This window comes from Seriola dumerili, unplaced genomic scaffold (assembly GCF_002260705.1).
Source record: "Seriola dumerili isolate Sdu_G_001 unplaced genomic scaffold, Sdu_1.0 BDQW01000025.1, whole genome shotgun sequence".
In the NCBI taxonomy this organism is placed as follows: domain Eukaryota; kingdom Metazoa; phylum Chordata; class Actinopteri; order Carangiformes; family Carangidae; genus Seriola; species Seriola dumerili.
The window spans coordinates 17,695,892-17,701,891 of record NW_019174280.1 but is presented as its reverse complement, the minus strand read 5'-3'; the positions used below and the strand labels follow the sequence as shown (position 1 = coordinate 17,701,891).

Below are 6,000 nucleotides of genomic sequence, written 5' to 3'. Positions count from 1 at the left end.
TCTCTCTCTCTCTCTCTCTCTCTCTCTCTCTCTCTCTCTCTCTCTCGCACTCACTCACTGCGCGTGAAACAAAGTGTAGTGTCCGCGAGAGCCCGTAGGAAGCGAAAAGAGAGAAAGCGGAGAAAGGAGAGAATGGGGCGCCTGAATCCACAACAACAGGAGGAATAATAACTCACTAAAGAGAGAAATAAAGAAGACTGAAGACGGAGAAGAAGACGGAAAAACTCGCAGGAGAATCAAAAACTTTTCCGGGGGAAAACTGTTACAGACTCTCACACGGCCACGCTCTGAAACATGGATACACTTTTCTCTGTTTGCGTGGGACTCCTGCTTCTCTTTTCGACAGTCTCCGGTCAAATACCGACAGGTAAGGACGAACACAGGAAAAATAGAGAGCTTATAGTGTTTTCGGTGTGGTGAAAGGACTGTATCAGACGATATGTTCCTTTTTCTCCATCAGTGTAAGCGTATGGATTCCCGACAGGTGTGTTTAGGTGTAGGAGAAAAGTTAACCTCGGGGTTGAAAACGTACCGTTGTGCCTCTTTAACCGTTTTTATGCTGTTTTCAAACACCCTTGGATGTGTGACAGGCACTTTCCTTGGAGTATAGATGCTCTGTGTCACTGTTAGAACGTGATTTTTTTTCTTTCGTTGCATGCAAGTCGTAGCCTATTTGAGCCTGGGTGAGATCTGTCGGCTCTTGTTTGAATTCAGTCTGTTTGCCAAGTAGGTTGCGCTTTACTTGTACAAAATGACTAGCACTGACCTACTGCTTAGACCGGGAACACCTATCTTTAAGGTTTAAAACTAAGTTGCAACATGTCTGTTCGGGTCTTTACGTAGCATCACGGGACACTAGATTTTCTGCTCAGATCTACAAAAGGTTGATCTGATTTGAAGACCAAAAAACACAAAAACAAAAACCCAAAACAAACAAACAAAACAAAAAAAAACACACACACACACACACAAATGAGCTGCCTTCACTTGCAGTCATGATCACACAGGGTAGAACCGGCAACATGTAAGGCTTTTATATTGGGACACCGGGTGTTAACATTAGTCATAAGAACATTGAGCTTGTATTAAACAGAGAGGGGAAACATCGTTCGCCGTTGAGCCGTGCAGCCTCGCGAGCTGCGCATGAATGGAGAAAAAGTTTGCTTGTGCACGGAGATCGCCTTCTAATAACAGGCTATAATATGAATGTAGTATCACAGTGATGACTGATATTCTCTCTGTTTACAACGATCTTGCACTTTGTAGTGTTTCCATCCTGTGATTCCCCTATGGTGTGGTGCAGTGATATGCGGTATTCAGTAGAGTTTATTCCAATCTTTACTTTACTTAAATGCATTTAGGACTACTTGTCATTTATATGCTTGAATCCTTGGTGTGTTAAAAGTCTTTTCTATAGTACTGTTGCTCTTTTGTATGAGGCATCGGTCGGTTCGCTTCGCAAGCGCCGTGAGCTCTTCGCTCTTTGCAAAGCAAATGATCCCTATACTGCAACTTTATTCGCGCTGCGTGCAATAAAACCTAATGGTTGGGAATATAGCCTGTACGCCGATCGCCTGTTTGATGAAGGAAATACTGGTTTTGCATCGTATGATTTAACACGAAAAGATAGATACAAAAGACCAGTTACTTTTTTTTAAGACTCCGTTTTCATCCCATGATAAACTGTAAATCGGTGAAAACTGTAAAGATTTATCAGGTTAGGTGTGATTTTATGGATCATTTGCAAGGTACAGAGGGTGAAACCTAAACTCAAATAGTAATAGTTCAACTACATGCAACCGTGTGTGTCGCCATTGTTATATTTAGTAGATATAATGACCGTGGCATTTAACTAAACGTATTTTTCTGGGGATGCGTGGAAAGCCCTTCCGCTGGGCTCGAGGTTGTTCCCGGACGCAAGTTTGAATAGTAACCTGCATCGGTCAGTGTGCAGTTTGCTCCCCTTTCGTCCGTCTAGTCTGCAGAAACGCGTATGCACTCCCTGGAGAAAAAACTGCAACATTGTTGCCTGATGATATCCGGGACGATGCTTTTTGCAAAAGTCCTTTAAACGAACTCGTCAATTAAGTTATCCTGCAGCAGTGTTGTGTTACTTGTGAGAAAACACAAAGTCCCTGACATATTCTCTGCAGCTCTCGGTCCACCGCGCAAACAAACTCCTCTCACTACCTGTGTCTCGGTCTGCGTAACTGCTGCGCGTTTTATTTCCGCATTCAGCTGTTGTTTGATTGAACTCCAATACACACAGAGAGAGAGAGAGAGAGAGAGAGAGAGGGAGAGAGGGAGACGTACAGCCGTTTGGAAGTTGACCTCCAAAAATCAAACTAAAACCATATAAGGCTGTAATAAAGGACACATCACGCTCCATTTATGACCTGGAAATAACAAGAAATAGTATAACAATGTCGTTTTCTGCTCCAGCGTTCACTTAGCCCTATTAATGCTTGCATAAAAATTACACATTATTTACTACTTCATCTGTGAGCTTTTTATTGCCCCCTCTTCCACGCCCTCCCCACCCCCTATACCGCACAACTACCCTCCTCTCCCCCTCCCTTGTGGCCATTTGGTCCTATTGGTAACAAATGTGTGGAATGTCTTTGAGGCCTCTTTGGGAATTTGAGTGCTGTTAATTTGCAAGTAAATACTAGTGACTAGATGGGGCTTTACACAGAGTGGGAGGTGGGCTGTCATTAGTTTTTAAAAAGGACAACTTTGAGTTGGTTGTGTTGCGGAATAAACAGTATTTTTATGTATATTTTAAAAGCAGGCTACAATAATAGTAATTGCAGTAAGTCAGCAAAAAATATTGATTGATTGCAACAAAAGGACCCAGGTTCTAGTAATTAGTATGTAGTTGGCATGTCTTTTTCTGTATATACTGTAAATCCTAACTGATTTTACTTGTCATTTATCGCACACAATAACACAGCTTTAGTGCAGAGAGAGTGCAGGGCACGGTAGATTTCATAGTTCAGTGCAGTTATTTCTATCACTGACAGCACTTTTATCTAATAATTTCAATGAAATGTGTAACTAATGAGGCTGATAGGGTTAATAGGCAGATCATTAATACAGCCAGTGTGAACTGTCACTGAGAAAAAAAGTGGCGATTGTTAGATCAGAAGTCAATAATGAAATGAAATCACAGAGAATCACAGGAGAGATGTGTGTTTTCATGCAGCGTCAGTTTCCGTTTCACTCGGAAATCACTGACAAGGACGAGAAAAATCAGTGGCAAGGATGGAAAACTGTCCATCATGTCTTTACAAAGTCATTTAGAGTTTGTGTTAAGATGTTTTCCTCTAAATCTGTCTCATTTCTGTCACTATCTTCTAGTTTCCCATTTAGAAAGTTAAACTATAGATTATGGCATTTATGTAAATATGTCTCTCTCTCGTCTCTTCTTATCATGCTGTTTTGCAGCAGTTTTGTTTTGGCTTATCGCTTACAAAGTCAGTGTAATAATTGTGAATGAGCATGCGTCTCGTTGCCTTTACAAAGTCAGTAACTGACTTTATGTTAATTTGACAACTTTCTAAATCTGTCTCCTCTCTGATCGAGTTGTGACACAGATTCCCAGCGTCTTTAATCTTAATGAAGTGAAATAATTGTTTTCCATTAGAGTCTCCAGACGAATTAGAAGGCTGCCGCTGCTACTGAGCACCAAATCTGAGCTGGTTTAATTATAATTGTAAATTATTTTAGTATTTTGAGTATTAAAATCAAGTTGGTTTAATTATAATTACTTTTCTGCACCATTTGGAAGATGAAATGAAATTGTCTGTTTTCCCAGAGAAAGAAGTGAAAGAGAGTGATAGTGAGAAAGAGAAGAAGAGGAGGAAAAAAACAAGTAATGTAACCATTGGTTTTTGGCCATGGGCATCTCCTCTACTCAAGAGACTGTGAAAACAGCAGGAGGGAGTGTGAGTGTGTCAGTGGTGTGTGTGTTGTGTGCGTTGCTGTCACTTAAAGAGAAAGAGAGACAGAGGGAGGCTGATGCTTTTAAGCCCTCCGGAGAACAGTGAAATGTTTGCCTCTCATTTAGATTCACGTGAGAATGCCTCATTCTACTCATGCCATGTAAAATGGCGCCAAATCAAAGACCGCTTTATTTATTTTCTCGTTAAAAGTAATGCTTGACTTCACCATCCTTCAGATCCATCTTAATGTCTTCTCTTCAAATGAAACGCCAATTTGCCCAGCACCAATCTTTTTCTGTGGATTTCAATTTAGTGATAGATTTAAAAAAAAAACAAAAAAACCCTCTCTTTGAAAGTACTGGCTCATTTCTTCAGCCGTTTGGGGATGAAGTCTGCGTGCACACAAGCGTGTGTATAAAATGTAATTAATCTGTTGAGAGAATTCATTAGCTAATCCCTCATTAGCATGTGTGCATGTGCACGCACGTGTGTGCGTGTGTGTGTGTGTATGAATGAATTTGTGGGTATGTGTTGAAAAATGGATTAGCGACACATAGCGACAGTGGAACCTCATAGCCTCTTGCTGTTGTCAGAGAGTTAAGAGGCATGAGGGAGAGTGAGAACATGACATGATTGACACAGGTTGTGATTCAGGTTTCCATGCACTGTGCTGTACAACATAACAGGATGCCCTGCCAACCACTAGATATGTTTCTTTAGACCATGGTACAAGTCTTTACCAAATTTATGGAATTTGGGCATGAATCAGTATCTGTTTCTGTGGCCATATTCAAGAGGACATGACAAGAGGGAACAATTAATTGAGCACCAGTGATGCTGATTCATCATGGCCTCCCAGGGACTCGCAGCAATGCTCCCTTTCTAATTTAGTGCATTTTGAGAAGTACATTTTAAGAATCAGATCCTTGTTGGGTACAACGGTATCTTGAAATGTAGGACTTCTCTAATGCAGTAAAGTTGAAATTTTAAAAGAAGTTGTTTCCCACTTCTCGCTGCTTCTAGTATTTGTGATTTGTTAATTAATTAATCTTGTCTCCTCTTAGCCAGATGTTTATTAGCCACTATGGCATTGGTGACAGAGTGGGAGAAACAAGAGTCTTGGCCTGGACTCGAACCAGAACTGTTACAGTTACATATACCCCCAACAACCTCCCACTCTTTTTGTTCTTTACTTTACATTTTAAATTAAATTTTACATTGTTACTTTATTCTGTTGGAGAAGAGGCTTGTAGCAGCGAGTGGCAGCATGACATGGATGCTCTGTTGTAAGTAGAAGTCATCCATCAGCTTTTATTTAATCTTGTCGTTTTTCTATCAGTCAAGTTAATATGCAATATTTCAAGTTTTCTTCATGAATATTTGGTGCTTCCAATCAGGTATTTTATGCACAAATTGGGCAAATTGGAATATACCTGGTGTTATGGTAAGGATTAACCTTTAGATACTGGGACATGATGGGTGTAAATCATCAGTCAGTAAGCAGGAAGTGAACCAAGAAGATAGCACAGCCCCACTGGAGATGAAACGAGGCAATACATCCAAAACAAATCCAGAATCCCTGAAATATCACATCCCTGATGAATGATGGTATTAGTCCAGTATCATCAATCTCTGCTCTGCCCTGTTTGGCTCTGGTCACAGCTGTCGGGGGCCTTGAAACACACTGCTACCTCTCATACACACACACACACACACACACACACACACACACACACACACACACACTCACTCTTACACACACGGCTGGCTAATGACAGATTAAGTAATCAACACTCTCAGCTGATTAATTACATTACAGTGCACACACAAATACACACACACATACACACACACACTCTTTGCTTCACATTCACACAGACACAGATGTGAGCATCCTCAGCACCAATTGTGTAGTCTTGTGTGTTGTGATAATGATGTATGTAATGGAGACTTGGCTGGTGTGTGCGTGTGCGTGTGTGTGTGTGTGTGTAAGGGGGAGAGAGATTGGTAGAAGCAGGCAGGTGACGACAGTCTTGGGAAGATGATTATTTTTAGG

At 41.0% G+C, this 6,000-nt stretch overlaps 1 protein-coding gene across 13 annotated transcripts in view; it reads left to right on the top strand.

Annotated features, from left to right (window-relative positions):
• Window positions 1-360: 360 nt before the first annotated feature.
• Window positions 361-6,000, top strand: part of ptprk (protein tyrosine phosphatase, receptor type K) — a 112,118-nt gene continuing 106,478 nt past the window's right edge. For all 13 annotated transcript variants that reach the window (XM_022764097.1, XM_022764078.1, XM_022764024.1 and 10 more), the window contains exon 1: window positions 361-367. The gene's annotated coding sequence lies outside the window, so the exon portion shown is untranslated. The remainder of the gene's footprint in view (window positions 368-6,000) is intronic.